The sequence below is a fragment of the Patagioenas fasciata genome, chromosome 1, assembly GCF_037038585.1.
Source record: "Patagioenas fasciata isolate bPatFas1 chromosome 1, bPatFas1.hap1, whole genome shotgun sequence".
Lineage (NCBI taxonomy): Eukaryota > Metazoa > Chordata > Aves > Columbiformes > Columbidae > Patagioenas > Patagioenas fasciata.
Genome location: NC_092520.1, coordinates 1052113 through 1069052, shown reverse-complemented (window position 1 = coordinate 1069052; position 16940 = coordinate 1052113). Strand labels below are relative to the sequence as shown.

The 16940-nt window shown below is 50.1% G+C and overlaps 1 protein-coding gene and 1 pseudogene across 1 annotated transcript in view; one reads left to right on the top strand and one right to left on the bottom strand.

Annotated features, from left to right (window-relative positions):
• The window catches only part of LOC136111191 (uncharacterized), a 73258-nt gene that overhangs the window by 27806 nt on the left and 28512 nt on the right, over positions 1-16940 (bottom strand). The gene's annotated exons all lie outside the window — the stretch shown is intronic.
• LOC136099791 (uncharacterized) overlaps positions 1-16940 on the top strand; it is a 31203-nt pseudogene that overhangs the window by 2443 nt on the left and 11820 nt on the right.

Below are 16940 nucleotides of genomic sequence, written 5' to 3'. Positions count from 1 at the left end.
TGCCCATGATGTCAGTGGCAGTGACCCCATTTTCTCCTCCTCAGCAGCTCTTGGCCCCGGGACGCAGAGGGAGGTCAAGGGCGTCAGGAGCTTTGTCCAGAGGCAGCACCTGCTGAGTCACCAGCACATTCACACTGGGGAGAAGCCGTTCACCTGCACCGACTGTGGCAAGAGCTTCAGCACCAAGAGGTATCTCATCATCCACCAGCGCATCCACACCGGGGAGAAGCCATTCGCCTGCACCCAGTGCGGTAAGAGCTTCAGCCAGAAGAGCAGCCTGTTGAGTCACCAGCGCATCCACACTGTGGAGAAGCCCTTCACCTGCACTGAGTGCGGTAAGAGCTTCAGGCACAAGAACAGCCTCGTGATTCACCAACACAATCACACTGGGGAGAAGCCCTTCGCCTGCACTGACTGTGGCAAGAGCTTCACAGTAAAGCAGGCCCTCATCAACCACCAGCGCATCCACACTGGGGAGAAGCCCTTCACCTGTACTGACTGTGGGAAAAGCTTCAGTGAGAAGAAGACCCTCGTCATCCACCAGCGCATGCACAGCGGTGAGAAGCCCTTCACCTGCACCGACTGTGGCAAGAGCTTCACGGCAAAGAAGACCCTCATGAACCACCAGCGCATCCACACCGGGGAGAAGCCCTTCACCTGCACCCAGTGCGGTAAGAGCTTCAGCTTCAGTGACAGACTGATTAGGCACCAGCGCGTGCACAGCGGTGAGAAGCCTTTCACCTGCAATGAGTGTGGTAAGAGCTTCCGGGAGAAGAAGACCCTCATCATCCACCAGCGCATCCACACCAGGGAGAAGCCCTTCACCTGCTACGACTGTGGCAAGAGCTTCAGGGCAAAGGATACCCTCGTCTTCCACCAGCGCATCCACACTGGGGAGAAGCCCTTCACCTGCACTGACTGTGGCCAGAGCTTCAGGGAGAAGAAGAAACTCATTGTCCATCACCGCATCCACACCGGGGAGAAGCCCTTCACCTGCACCCAGTGTGGTAAGAGCTTCAGCCAGAAGAGAAACCTGCTTGGGCACCAGCGCATCCACACCGGGGAAAAGCCCTTCGCCTGCAATGACTGTGGCAAGCGCTTCAGCCAGAGGAAACACCTGCTTCAGCACCAGCACATCCACACCGGGGAGAAGCCCTTCACCTGCAACGACTGTGGCAAGAGCTTCAGGGCAAAAACAACCCTCATCAACCACCAGCGCATCCACACTGGGGAGAAGCCCTTCACCTGCACCCAGTGCGGTAAGAGCTTCAGCCAGAAGAGAAGCCTGCTTGGGCACCAGAGCATCCACACCGGGGGAGAAGCCCTTCACCTGCCTGGAATGCGGTAAGAGCTTCGGCCATATGAGAAGCCTACTCGGGCACCAGAGCATCCACGCTGGGAAGAAGCCCTTCACCTGCCCTGACTGCGGCAAGAGCTTCAGGGTAAAGTGAAGCCTCATCATCCACCAGCGTATCCACACCGGGGAGGAGCCCTACAAGTGTTGCATGACCTTCAAGCAGAAGTGGAACCTGACAAGACACCAGTGTGTGCCCAAGGGCCGAGAGACTGTGCTGGAGGGTGTCCAGCAGAAGAGGGAGGGTCCTTCCCCAGCAGGGGGGCAGGCAGAGGCCAAGCCCTTCCAGTGCGGTGTCTGCGAGAAGCGGTTTTGGAAGGAGAGGCTCATGCTGGCTCACCAGCGCACCCACGGCACCCCCAGCCTGCAGCCGCCTCCGCAGCCCGGCACCCCCTGAATCTGCTGCTGAGGGGCCCGTGGGGGGCTGGGGCTGCTGCAGGGGCTGCTGTGCGGGGATGTCCTGGTTTTGTTTGGGACAGAGTTAATGTTTTTCTGAGTAGCTGTGTTTTGGAATGAAAATGAGAAGAACGTTTCTAATACACGAATGTTTTGTGTGATGCTGAGCAGTCCAGGACTTTTCATCTTCTGGTGCCCTGCCAGCTGGGAGGGGGCACAGCCGGGACAGCTGAAACAAAGTGGCCAAAGGGCTGTTCCTTACCATCTGATGTGATGGTCAGTGCAGAAACTGGGGGCAGTGGGCCTGGGGCACCACAGCTCAGGGACGGGCTGGGCATCAGTCCACGTGTGGTGAGCAGTTGTGTTGTGTATCACTTGTTTTGTATATTCTTACGTCATTTTCATTCTCATTATTCTTTTCCTCTTCTGTACTATTAAACTGTCTTTATTTCAACCCACGGGTGGGTAACTATAAACAAGAATGTTGTCTGGATAAATTATTATAACCAACAATTGCGGCGATTTGAAACGACGCATACCGGGACGCAGACAGAGATGCGTGTGCAGTCAGAGATCTTGTTCTGGAAAAAAGGCACAGAGCCTGGGCAGGCAGAGAGCTGACCTAGGCCACCTTCTTTATTCACCATTGACAAGTTATAGGATTTACAGGTACAGGCCTGGACTAAGATGTTTACAAAAGGTGTTTTTCCGCTAATTCTTTTATAAAACACACTAAACTAGTGATGTTTGTCTCACTTGTTTTCCACTCATTCACAGACCAGGCCCAAGGGCATTCACACATCCATGCACTTGGGGGCGGTTATCCGTCCCGAGATACCATTCTCGCGAGTCTGGGCTATAACTTTTTACAATTATGCGAAACGTACTTCAAATTTATCTGTCCAAGGCCCTTTATATATTATTATGTTAGTATTATGTCTTTAACCATCCAGATGCTCATGTTAGTATTGATCTTCCTTTATCGCCCAGGTGGCTGGAACTGCACAGCTTGCTTTCCCACATTTCATTTTCCAACATTTCTCCCTTTTTGCTTTAAACATCAGGTTCTCAATGAGCACAGTAAGGACCCTGGCTTTGTTCTTCTTTGCATTCTGTATCATTCTCCACATTCTGTATCATTCTCCACATTCTGTATCGTTCTCCTGGTGACAGCAGATACAGGGAAGGCAGAGTTACTGAACACCTTCTTTGTCTCTGTCTACTCTGCCGGAGGCTGTCCTGAGGAGCCCCGTACCGCTGAGGCCCCAGAGGAAGGCAGGACAATGGAGGAGTTTGGCTTGGTTGATGAGGACTGAGTTAGGGAGCAGTTAGGCAATCTGAGCATCCACAAATCCGTGGGCCCAGATGGGATGCACCCACGGGTGCTGAGGGAGCTGGCTGAGGTCATTGCTGGAGCGCTCTCCATCATCTTTGCCAAGTCTTGGGAGATGGGAGAGGTGCCTGAGGACTGGAGGAAAGCTAACGTCACCCCAGGCTTCAAAAAGGGCAAGAAGGAGGACCCGGCTAACTACAGACTGATCAGCTTCACCTCCATCCCTGGGAAACTGATGGAACGACTTATCCTTGGTGCCATCTCAAGGCACATCAAGGGTAAGAGGGTCATTAGGGGCAGTCAGCATGGCTTCACCAAGGGGAAGTCATGCTTTACCAACCTCATAACCTTTTATGAAGATATAACGAGGTGAATAGATGATGGCAGGGCAGTTGGTGTGGTCTACCTTGACTTCAGTAAAGCCTTTGACACCGTGTCCCACAGCATTCTCATAGCTAAACTGAGGAAGTGTGGTCTGGACGATCGGGTAGTGAGGTGGACTGCGAACTGGCTGAAGGAAAGAAGCCAGAGAGTTGTGGTCAATGGGGAGGAATCAGCTTGGAGACCTGTATCTAGCGGAGTGCCGCAAGGGTCAGTGCTGGGGCCAGTACTGTTCAATATTTTCATCAATGACTCCCAACCCATCAGTTGGTAGAGGTGAAGCTTATTGACAACACCTTGGTACCATTCTAGGTGGATGTATGTGGGGACAGGCACAGTGGGGCACAGAAGGTGCTAAAGAGCTGTCAACCTCTTCATTGAAAGCTCCAGATTTCAGGGGAATGTGTAACTGCCTCACAATCCACCCTGTGACCACAGTCATCTGACAAACTACTTGGGAGTGCTGGTGCAGTCACCTCTTGCCTCCAAAGTCAAAAGGGGGCATTCTGTTGGTGAGTTTGAATGGCCACTGTGGATCATCATACCTTATGGGTCATATTCTTGTTGCAAATCAACCTACAATAGAACAGAATAATACAAATTACAACAATTACCAATATTGGAGAGAGCTGGTCAGTTATCCTAATAAGGAAAACAAATGCATTGAAGGATTTATTTTACCAGTTGGTAATCTATACAATTCTGACATGCTAAAACCTCTAATTTACAAAATAAAAACATCTTCTACAGTTACTTTAGATACCTTACGCATTAAGACCCAGAATGGAAACAAAAGCCAGATTACTCTGAACTACACCTCCATCCCCTCATCACCGATAAAACAGACAGACTTCTCTGACAAACAATTGCTAACAGGTTTTGCTGTAATTTTTAGCTGTCCCCAGGTAACATCGCTGGCCTCCTTCTTTGGTCTCTTTCTTCATGACCCTCTGCTGCAGGGACAGTTGCTGCATCTCTGGTACAGGGTCCTGCATCATGTTGGTCCAACTTGTTGTAAGGTTTAACATATTTCACAGGAAGCCACTTTGGTGCTGTTGGAAGAAGAACACAAGCAGAGGAGGGAGGCATAGTGCCATGTAAAAAATTTGCCCGAGAAAGTATCTATAGAAACATGTACATATTTCAAAGGGCCAAAAGATGAAACATGTGTAACATCAGACTGACAAAAGTCATTAGCTCAGAGTCCACGAGGGTTAACTCCAAGGCCGGGTGAGCTTGTAATCAGACCTTGATATTCCGGGCAAGAGCGCACTGTGTCTCTCGCTTGCTCGAGAGTGAGACCAAACACCTTATTTAAGGCAGCAGCATTCTGATGGAAGAAAGCACGTGAAGCCCTGGCAGACTGGAAGGGGACTGTAGCTACAGTGTAAGAATCCACAACTGCATTCCCTTCAGTTATGGGACCTGGTCAAGTTGTATGAGAGCGTATATGAGCAACAAACAGTGGGTGTTTGCGAAGCTGTAATGCAGTTTGCGATGATAACAAACATACCAAAAGTTGCTGTTGAGAGATTTCTTGAAGAAAAGCTGGGGAGATGCGCTGTAGGACCTTGACTACGTACTCCGAATCACAAACCAAATTTAGATGTTCCTCCCTAAAAAGCTCTAAGGCATGCAGAACTGCGACGAGTTCCAGTAATTGGGTTGAACCTTCAACAATTTTAACAGAATGATGCCGATCGTTATCTTCACGCCAGACCACTACAGCTTTATGAGACTTCCCTGAACCACCAACAAAAACTGTGTGAGCATTTGGGATGGGACCGAGCACAAGTACGGTCTGTGGTCTGATATCAAAGACACGCAGATTCTGCAGCAATTTACATTCAGGCATGCCAAGAGCTGTGCTGTTAAGAAATCAGCTAGCGCAATTTGCAAGGACAGAGATTGTGAATAAAAAAAATCAAAATCTGCTTTCACAAAAGGTACATATATGACAGATGGATCACGGCCTGCTAAAGCCTGAATCCGTTCTCTGCCTTTTTTGATCAGAGTAACAATCAATTCCAGGGGCTCAGCAATAGCTTTATGGAAAAAATTGGGGAAAAAAATCCATTCCAAGTATATCAGTCTGTTAGCATTCTCATCATACTGTCCCACAATAGACGCAGGTTGTTTCTATGTTGTAGCTATAAACAGACAAATCTGCAAGTCCAATTGAATGCAATCAGCCTGCAAGGTTGTCAAAGATTTATTTATCAAAGTTTCTAACTCCATTTTGGCCGTCATATTTGTTGGATATTGTTTTCCCTTACCGGATCAAAGTCCTGTTTCAGTTCTATCAGTGTAGTGTTTGCTTTATTGAGACATTGGCTGTTAATATTAGTGGAAATACAGCGTTTGAAATTTCCTTGGAGATTCCTCACTTGCACAAGCAGATCTGCACCATCCAAGCAGCTTCTTGTAGGACATGCTGTTAGCAATCAGGACACATAACGACAGGCGTAGTTATATGCAGTGCTTTATTTCAGCGCTGGGAAACCAGGGGTTCGCACCCAAAGCTGGCTTCGAACAGCTGATTCAGACTATACCTTATTATACAAGTTAGTCACGTATATATTCATTACAGCCCTTGACAACCATTAGCATATTCCATACCTATTCTAACACAAACTCTCTAAGAGATGCTATGTTTATCAGTTATTTCTAAGGTACCAACTTTAAAAGAATATATCATAAATCTATGTCAGCCTTAAGAATAACGCTCAGTTACAGTTACCTGCCTTAAAAGAATATACCATAAATGTATGTCAACTTTAAGAATAGAGTTTGGTTACTGAATACAAGAATTCTATGGTTACAAGGTTGGTTGCTACCTTAATGTTAATCCAACTGTAACAGATCCAGCGATATCCAGGGCAGAGCCAGCGAAGGCCCATCCTGTACCTGTTCTTGAAGGGAACACAGAAGGAAACATCTTGTGAAATTGATTCTGTTACTAACAATGCAACTAAACAGAATTCTCAGAAAACGTTATTTGAGCTTACAGTTTACTCAACAAGTCTTGACCCAAGAGAGGTATAGGGCTTTCTGGCAACTACAAGAATTCGTATGGTAAACTTGGTTCCAAATTGGGCATTCCATTGGTCTCAAACAACGGCCTTTCTTTCATTCTCTCCCATGACCTCAGAAACTATCACGGTGAATTTACTAAGAAGGCTCTTACAACCAGTTACCACAGAATAAGTCTATTAAAAAAATGTTTGGTTTAATTTCCCAGTTTCATTAGAACTATGGATTCACTGGTGATGCCTTTAAATTTCACCCTCAGACTCCCTCATGCAGTATTACAGTTCTCTAGCAGTAACAGTGCTGGGGGGGGAATAAAACCTCCCTCTTGCCCCCATCTGAGATGGCAAGACCTCCAGCCCAGCATGAAAACAAATCAGTTCCAACTCCACATCAAACCAACCTGGCTCCACTTCACACCCAAATCAACACCAGTCTGACCCAGAGAAGCACTGAGCGCTCTGACCCCACAAAGCTGACCAGTGTGACAAGACCGACCCCAGCAAGGAGGTGAAATGATGAGCTCTCTCCCCAGATGTGCCAGAACCCAAGAAACAAGATGGAAGCAAAAAGAAACAGCACCAACAACCCCCAATTCAAAGCCGAGAAGCAACGCAGGATGGATGACAACACTTCAGGAAAGACAGAGCAGGGGGAATAAAGCCCCTTTCTCCACTTAGCACCAGCAACGAGGTTTTTCCATTGCTTTTTCTTTCTCTTCTTGCTGCAGTTCAGATGTAACCAAGGCCATGCAGGCGGCGGAATTGCTGGTACGGAGTGGGAGGCTCTGGCAAACTCCTCGGTTACAATGAGCTGAGTTTATCTTGCAGCTCAACACAGGCCTGAAATTTATATTCAAACTGTGCAACACAGGCTTGGGATATTTTGCTTTTGCGTTTGCCCATTTCATTCCAAACATAATACACTTTATATGCATTTCCAAGTAGCTCAGCAATAGTTACATTCCTTAGCTTCATTTACCTTTTAAAATTTACAGATGTAGAAAACCAGCATATTAAACTTCAATCCATTATTCCATTTTCATAATCTAAATCAGTTCATATTCTAGCAGCTTTTAAATACAACCTCATACGATACCAAATTCACATCCATCATAGCATTTAGGATTTGTTTCTGGTTTTGGTTTTTGTATTGTTTTGCTTTCTTGTGGGTTTTTTTTGTGTTCATGTGGTGTTTTTTGTTTGTTTGCTTGTTTTTTTCAATGCGAGTCAGAGTTTAACAATTTAAATTCTTTTCTGGTCTCAAAATTAGCAAATTAACTTACAGTACCATACTTCACCCCATTTTTTCCAAAGTTCTGCAGAACAACCTTAATTGCAATATAGCACTAAATCCCAGAATTCCACATTTAAGCCACATTGGAGTACAGTGTCGTTTAAAGTTTTTGTGTATCAGAATATTTCCCCAAAAGTTACTCTAACATGTAAGGATGCATCGTAAGGGGGAGCAAGGTGGTATTTTAGCAGTGGAACTGGTTCCCAATTTCTGATTATCTCCCCAAACGAAATTATTTTGGTACCAAATATATATATATATATATGCAAACTAATATACTGAGCTCAGATATGCAAACCAGGCCAAGTTCAAACATGCAGATGGGTCACAGTTACACTAATTCAAGACAATATCTCCATTGTAGCATTGCACCTTTGGGCCGCTCACTGCTCAGCCAGGTGGAGGCACGGCTGGGTCTCCTGACAAAACGGGGCAGTGCGGCTGGAGCCCCATCGGCACCCGCCCCCCGCCGCCCTAGCAAGCTGGACTGGGCAAGGCTTTGATTGGCGTCTCATCTGGGGCGCTACAACTGTTACCCCAAAAACAGGGTTCTTTACCTACTGTGCATACAAAAGAGCCAAGTTTAGTACACCGAGATGAAACACAGCCTATCGCAGATTTGCCCAAGTCTGGATATTGGAATAAAGCTAGAAAGAAAAATAACAGCTACTACACACAAAATTTTACCATCACATTCACACAGTGAAGAACTAAATTACTCATGATGTTCTGTATTATCACAAAATGCACATTTTAAGTCCACGGATTCTCATTATTTAGCGGTCTGTGAACTCACTGTACCACACAACAAACACCTACTAAAACTGCAACATGCTTAAACACAAAGAAAACAGGTAAATGAGGAAAGCATCTTGCAGACTTCAGCAAGTTTTCTGTGACCTGTGTGTTATCAATTAATTCTCTCTCAGCTTGTTGAAGTTCAAACCGTTCACCTGTGAAACTGTCTGTAATGATCTAATGATCTCTTGTAGAGATGTATTTTGTCCTACTCTTCTCACCTTAAAAACAACATTAATTGCAACAAAGCGTTATACTTCAAGGTTCTATCCTCCAGCCACTTTTCCCATTCATCTAACTGACACAGCAGCCAACATTGAGCATAATATTTCACCAGATCTTCCTTCCTCGTATTTCCAAGTGCTTTCCCATGTTTTAAACCACCTCCCAATACCGATTTCTTATGAACACGACTGAAAACAGTAGTTTTCGACCCCATCTCATAAGTAAAAACCATGCAAAGAGAGGCGGGGGGGAAGCACAGGGCTGTTTGCAGTGCGAGTGGGAAAAGCGGGGAGAAGGTATGCGGCGTACTTACACCACAAAGAAACAATTCTAACAACAACCAGTAAAACAATGAACTCACATTCCTGATAAGCTGCTTGATTTTCAGAGCGGCAATACACAGAAGCACATAATATGTACTGTAAAACCCACAGATAACACATTGACAGCAAGCACTAGCATTCTCTACTGCTAATTTCAATGCCAGTGTGTCCTTAGCTTCTAAGTTTTCAACCTGCTTATTGATGGTCTCTTGAAGGCGGTCAATAAATTGCTTGTAATTCTCATTGGGACCCTGATTAATAGTTGTAAATGATTTGGCTGCTCTGTCGGTTTCAGGCACCTTTATCATAGCTTGATATGCGAGGTCTGTTGACTGCCTCAGGATTTCAGAAACTAATCATGCCTGTAATTGTGGTGTGCCAAGTAGTGTCTCTCCCAAGAGCTGGGGGATACCCACCCCTTTCAACGAATCCCCATCGTTCTGTCCTAAATGATCTATACCTGTTACATTGCATAGGTCTAATTTTGCTTGAGTCTTTCATGGTTTTTATCTCATCTTGGGACAAGACGTACACATACTCCTATTTTTTTAAGTCTTCGAGAAAATGCTGCGAACTTTCACCCTCAACTGAGTCATCAGATACTGCGGACTTGAACAGTGCTGGAGAATCTTTCAGTAGTGCTTTGCCCCATAGTAACTTCCTTCGTAAAGTCAATTCCAGAAGGCTAACACCCTGCTTCTTCAGAAGCAATTTCCATGTAGATAATATAATACCCTCTTCTTCAGATAAGTTCCACCCCACCCGTTCCCGGTAGCTCATCAACTCTTGGCGTGGTGTCTTTTCAAGGATGTGGGACTTCAGCAGCTCCCCCCTGCTTCTCTATCAGCTGTAGCAAGCTCCATCTCCACAGCTCGCCTTCGGCTGTCACAGCTTCACCGCTGTCTCTTCTTCATGCGAGATCCTCTTCATACAGGGTCACGTTGGGGTCACCATATGTCATGCTTGAGACAAATGACATAGACCAAATTCTTCCAGGATTAGAGCAGTAGATGCCATTTATTACCACAAGTGCATTGTTAGACAGTTTTACCAATTCATGTGTCTCTTCACTATTGGTTACAAGTTACAGCAGTAACATCTCATTGGTTGTTTTTGCTATCATCAGTGTCACTCTTCTACTCCCTTCTGTCTCACGGGTACATTCTTACCCTCTCCGGATACTCCTTTATTCCCATCTTTCTCATGGGTAGGCATGAATACCTTCAAGACTAATTTCTGTTCCCATGCCCTCCATCAGGGAATCCATGGACCCACCGTAGTCCCCCACAGGAAGCTAGCTACCCTATCCCTTTTAAATATCGTCCTAAAAAGACCTTAGACCGAAGATACAGTTGTAACAAATGGGGTAGCAGAGGAAGGGAGAGAGAATTATGAATAAACTCCTATTTGTAGCAGGAAATTAAACCCTACTGCGTTCCTATGGAGAGCTGACAATGGGCTGCACCTCTTCATAGATGGGTCTTCAGGGAAAAGACACAATGGGTGTGCCACCACTGAAGGTGCGAGTGCTGAAAGAAGGGATATGGGAAGGTTGCCTAATAATGGGTCAGCTTAGACATGCGAGCTGTATGCTCTCCATCAGGCACTGTGAATGTCAAAAGGAAAAGAAGGTACCATCTGTAATGATTCTAGATATGCATTTGGAGTAGTGCACACCTTTGGGAAAATCTGGGAAGGACGGGGTCTAATTAATAGCACAGGGAAAGAATTGGTTCATGAAGAACCAGTTGGACAAGTGTTATGTAATCTGAGGTCACCAATAGAAGTGGCTGTAGTACCTGTTAATGGACGTCAGAGGGGAAACTCCTTTTGTGTCAGGGGAAATTGGTTAGCAGATGAAATGGCCTGAGAAACAGCCTTAAAACCTGAAGCAATAACTATAAGTTATCTGGCGCCCGAGGTCCTGGCCCCGCAAGAAATTCCAGTTTTCAGTGAAAAATAAAAAAGTCCTCCAAGAATTAGGAGCCAGGGAACAGAATGGGAAATGGGTACTCCCAGATGGTAGAGAAATGTGAAATAAGCAAACCATGAGGGAGGTGTTAGCAATTTTACATCAGGAGAGTTAATGGGGAACACAAGTCATGTGTGACATAGTGTTACGAAAATACGGATGCCCTGGACTTTACACTATAGCCAAGCAAATTTGTGAATGATGCGTGGTTTGTAAAAAAGTAAATAAAAAGGCAGTTAGAAAGCAGCCTGCAGGAGGGCGGGGTCCAAGTTTGTGACCCTGCCAAAATATTCGAGTTGATTTCACAGCATTACCTGCAGTGGGCTGAATTAAAAACTTACGAGTGTTTGATCATCTTAGCAGGTGGGGAGAAGCTTTCCCTCCGAGCGCTGCCACGGCGGCAGTGGTAGCAACAGTGATTCTAGAACAAATTACATAACGGAGGGACGCTAGAAATCACCAAAGGAAATGATGATGGCTCTTCATAGGGAACTCTCTGCTGAGGGCCACGGAGGCACCTGTTTGTCAGCCCAACTGGGGATTGTGTGACGTTTGCTGCCTTCCAGGTGCTGAGGTCTGGGATGTCGCTGAGAAGATGCCACAACTTTTTAAAAATGTGGCCCGTTATTCTTTATTGCTCTTTCACGTGGGTGTTAGTAACAGAACCAATTTTACAAGATGTTCCCTTCTGGAACAGGGGCAAAACTGATTCATCCTTTGCATATCGTGTTTTACCTAACAAGGGATTTGAGTATATTCTTATCTTATCAACCTAGCATTTATCTTAGTCCAAATATGCCTAGAATGGGAAGAAATACACACAGTATCTCTGGAAATTAAGCTAGTCAGCAGTTATGCAACTATAGAGTAGTGCGCATGTGCAGTACCCAAAGGTGAAAAGGACAGAAGCGATGAAGACTACTGACTTCATCCTGAAGACCCCCTGAAAGACCACCAGGGGACACTGTGCATGATCAAAGTAGTTCCAAGGTGTTGCAATCGATGTTGCAATCAATGTTGAGTAACTGTTATGTATCTCAATGAGTATATGAATATGTATGTGAATGGACTGTATAAATACTGTGCAACTCAAACTGACTGGCGAAGCCAGCTTTGGGTGTGAACCCCTGGTGTCCCAGCACTGAAATAAAGCACCGCATATAACTACGCCCGTGGTTATGTGTCCTGATTGCTAACATGGGCACAAATGTCAGGGCAAGGTGGAGCCTGGGCAGAATCAAGCAAGGCTGTGAAACTCTAGGGGTGCAATAGAAAGGGAGAGGTGCTCAAATTATCTTTATCTCTGTTTTCCCCAGTCAGAGGAAAGGGTGCAGGCAGGAGCAGACAAATTATGTGAGTCAACACTTGGCTTTTTGGCTGGTGCTGCCACCACGGTTGTGGCTTTCACGACGATAGGACACACAGTGATGACTCTGACCTGCGAGGGGGAGATGGGACCTGTCCGAGTAGAAAAGGCAAAGGTATGTTTGCCAACAGCCACCCTGCCTGTCCCCACCAGCCGGCGTGTCCCGCCGTGTCTCGGTGCCCCCGAGCCCAGGACTCCATTTCCAGGGCACCCGTGTGGCCAGGGCTGGCGGGCAGGGCCAGGGGCCGCAAGGCCACAGCGGTGCTGCCGGTGCCCGCCCCCCCGAGCCGAGCGGGGCGGAGCGGCAGGACTACACCTCCCGTGCTGCACCGGCGGCGGGCGGCCCTCCCGGGCTGACGCTGCCGGCGGCTCCCGGCGCCGCCTTTGTCCGTGCCGGGCTGGCGGCGCGGCCCCGGCGCAGGTAGGGGCGGCGGGCGGCCCCGGGAGGGGACCCCGGCCCCGACGGCCTCTCCCGTGCTCTCCCCTCCGCCGGCCGCCCCCCAGCCCTGCCGGACCCCCCCGGACTCCCCTTAGGGCCCGGCTCCCCCCGGCGCTCCGGCCTTTCCCCGGCTCGCCCCGTGGGCCCCGTGCAACGCGGACACGCTGCTCCGTGTCCCAGCCGCCCGGGCCCCCTGGATCCGGCCCTGGCGGCCCCGGCGCTGGGAAGGGCTGGGCTGGGGCCGGGCCGGGTGCTCAGACCCCCGGGACACCCCCGCGCATCTTCCTGCTGCCCTTGTGGGGCACTGGAGGAAGATTTCGGTACTCGGGAAATTACGAAAGCCTCTTTTTCTCGTGAATCTTTCTCACCTTTACGCCGAGGTGGCCGATTTGGTGAGCGATGCTCTTTGGGTCGGTCCTTTTCCCAGTAGCTGTGAAGGCTCCTGGTGCAGGGAAGGCAGCTGTGGGCAGGTGAGTGAACTTGTGCCCCTGATTTATTAATGAAATTCCTCTGCTTGCAGGGACCATCTGTCCTCGCTGCTCCTGTGCAGCTGGTGACGGGACAGGCAGCTCCTGTGGAATCCGGAGCATCCCACCTCCCTTTTCCCGGATCAAAACCTGCACCGGCCTCCATCTCCCCGCCGAGAGCAGCGACGCACCGGGCTCCAGGCTGCTGCGGCAAGGTGGGGGTCAGGCACGGCCCCGGCTCTCGGGACATCGCGGGCTGGGATTTCCATGGTTCATTCCATGGTGCAGCAGCAGCGAAACACCCGTGGGACCCACTGGGTTTGGAGTCCGGTTAGTACAGGAGGTGTGGGAGAGAAGTGGTTTGAGACCCGGTGCGGTGCAGGGTGCTCCCGTTCCTGCCCGCTGAGCCGCACCACGGGCAGGGGCAGGCAGGAGCGTGCCTGCTGCCAGGCCTCGGGCCAGGCCTTGTGTCACGGTGCTGTGCCCGGTCCTGGTGGGTGATCTGGCTTGTGGGATGGGTGGGGGACAGGGCACAGTCCCCACTGCTCTGGCGTGGGTCCCTAATTGGCACGAGCAGGCAAAACCTGCCTGTAAGCCTGCCAGCCCTGCCCCTCTCCTGGCACAGCTGCTGGGGTGTTCCCAGCCCAGGGAGCCGGTCACAGAGCCCCCAGTGCTGCAGTAACCATGCTGTGCTGCCTGGCGGTGCCTACACTGCCTTGCTGCCTTGCCCTTGCATAGGATGCTCCGAGCTCTCCCAGCGCTGCCATTGGGTTTCTGGAGCCTCCAGTGCCAGCGGGGCCCTACCCAGTATTGGCAGGATTTCGGCAGAGGTGTTTAACAACCATGCGGTGGGGTGTGCTGAGCCGGGTGTGCTTCTTGCTGCAGATGTCGGTGACGTTCGAGGACGTGGCGCTCTACTTCTCCCCCGAGGAGTGGGCAAAGCTGTCGGGCTGTCAGCGGCAGCTCTACCGGGAGGTGATGCTGGGGAACTACGAGATGGTCGCCTCGCTGGGTGAGGACTCTCTCTGGTGATGTTGGGCTGGGGTCAAGCCAGAATTCATCTCTTTAAGTGAGCTGGAGCCACTGAAAGGGCTGTCCGAGAGTTGACGTGGTGGTTGCAATTGCAGATTTGACCCTGCCAGGCAGCCTCCTGTGGAGAGTGTTCCTGAGAGAAAATGGGATGGGATGGAATAGCCCATTTGAGATGGAAGTGACTTACAATGCTCATCTAGTCCCACTGTCTGACCACTTCAGGGCTGACCACAAGCTGCAGCGTGTTGTTACGGGCATTGTCCAAAAGCCTCTCAAACAGGGACAGGCTTGGGGCATCCACTGCCTGTCCAGGCAGCCTGTTCCAGGGTTTGACCACCCCCTCAGTACAGAAATGCTTCCTCACACCCAGTCTAAACCTCCCTGGGGCAGCTCTGAGCTGTTCCCAGGTGTCCTGTGTGCAGCAGAGTGGCCGAGGTGACGGGGGCGAGGCGAGAGGAGGCTGTAGGGGCAGGGATGTGGGGGCTGAAGCCGCAGCCTGGCAGGGGCAGGAGAGAGGAGCGGGGTGGGGGGGATGCTGGGGCTGTGGGTGCGGGGCCGGTGCTGCTGTCCCGGCAGTGCGGGAGAGGGGGCTTCTCTCTGTGCCCCGGACAGGCTGGGCCAGCGACAAACCAGAGATCATCTGCAAGATGGAGCGAGAAGAGACACCGTGCGTGCCAGAGACCCCTCGGGAACGGCAGAGGCACCAGAGCCCTGTGCCAGGTGGGTACCCAGGGTCAGGGGGGGTTCATGTTTGCACTGTCCCCTTGCCTCAGGTGATCCATGCAACTGCAAGGGTGGGGGGCTGGCAGGGTGCCCTTGCTGCTCTCCATGGGGAGGTGTCCAACATGCCCATGATATCAGTAGCAGTGACCCCGTTTCCTCCTTCCCAGCAGCTCTTGGCCCCGGGACGCAGAGGGAGGTCAAGGGCGTCAGGAGCTTTGTCCAGAGGCAGCACCTGCTGAGTCACCAGCACATTCACAGTGGGGAGAAGCCCTTCACCTGCACCGACTGTGGCAAGAGCTTCACCGCCAAGAGACATCTCCTCATCCACCGGCACATTCACACTGGGGAGAAGCCCTTCGCCTGCACCGAGTGCGGTAAGACCTTCAACCAGAAGAGCAGACTGCTGAGTCACCAGCGCGCCCACACTGGGGAGAAGCCCTTCACCTGCACTGAGTGCGGTAAGAGCTTCAGGCACAAGAACAGCCTTGTGATTCACCAGCACAATCACACTGGGGAGAAGCCCTTTGCCTGCACCAACTGTGGCAAGAGCTTCAGGACAAAGGATACCCTCATCATCCACCAGCGCATCCACACCGGGGAGAAGCCCTTCACCTGCACCCAGTGCGGTAAAAGCTTCAGCCGGCAGAGCAGCCTGTTTCGGCACCAGAGCATCCACACCGGGAAGAGGCCCTTCACCTGCACTGAGTGTGGTAAGAGCTTCAACTTCAGTGACAAACTGCGTAGGCACCAGCGCATACACAGCGGTGAGAAGCCTTTCACCTGCAATGAGTGTGGCAAGAGCTTCAGGGAGAAGAAGCACCTCATCATCCACCGGCGCATCCACACTGAGGAGAAGCTGTTTGCCTGCACCCAGTGCGGTAAAAGCTTCAGCCAAAAGATCAACCTGCTGAGTCACCAGCGCGTCCATACTGGGGAGAAGCCCTTCACCTGCACTGAGTGCGGTAAGAGCTTCAGGCACAAGAACAGCCTTGTGATTCACCAGCACATTCACACTGGGGAGAAGCCCTTCGCCTGCACTGACTGTGGCAAGAGCTTCACTGTAAGGCAGGCCCTCATCAACCACCAGCGCATCCACACTGGGGAGAAGCCCTTCACCTGCACCCAGTGCGGTAAGAGCTTCAGAAAGAAGAGCAGCCTGCTTGGGCACCAGAGCTTCCACACTGGGGAGAAGCCCTTCACCTGCACCGAGTGTGGCAGAAGCTTCGGGGAGAAGCAACCCCTCATCATCCACCAGCGCATCCACACCGGGGAGAAGCCCTACAAATGCTGCGAGTGTGGCAAGACCTTCAAGCAGAAGTGCCACCTGTCGAGACACCAGTGTGTGCCCAAGGGCCCAGGGGTTGTGCTGGAGGGTGGCCAGCAGAAGAGGGAGGGTCCTTCCCCAGCAGGGGGGCCGGCAGAGGCCAAGCCCTTCCAGTGCGGTGTCTGCGAGAAGCGGTTTTGGAAGGAGAGGCTCATGCTGGCTCACCAGCGCACCCACGGCACCCCCAGCCTGCAGCCGCCTCCGCAGCCCGGCACCCCCTGAATCTGCTGCTGAGGGGCCCGTGGGGTGCCGAGGCTGCTGTGGGGTGGTTGTGGGGGGATGTCCTGGTTTTCTTTGGGTCAGAGTTAATATTCTTCCAAGTAGCTGGTTTAGTGCCGTGTTTTGGATTGAGAATGAGAAGAATGTATCTAATATACAGGTGTTTTGTTTGATACTGCTCATTTGAGGAATTTCAAATGAATCACTTAGAAGTATAAGACACCGTGATTTTTTGTATACTGTCTACTTTGCATTAGTTAGT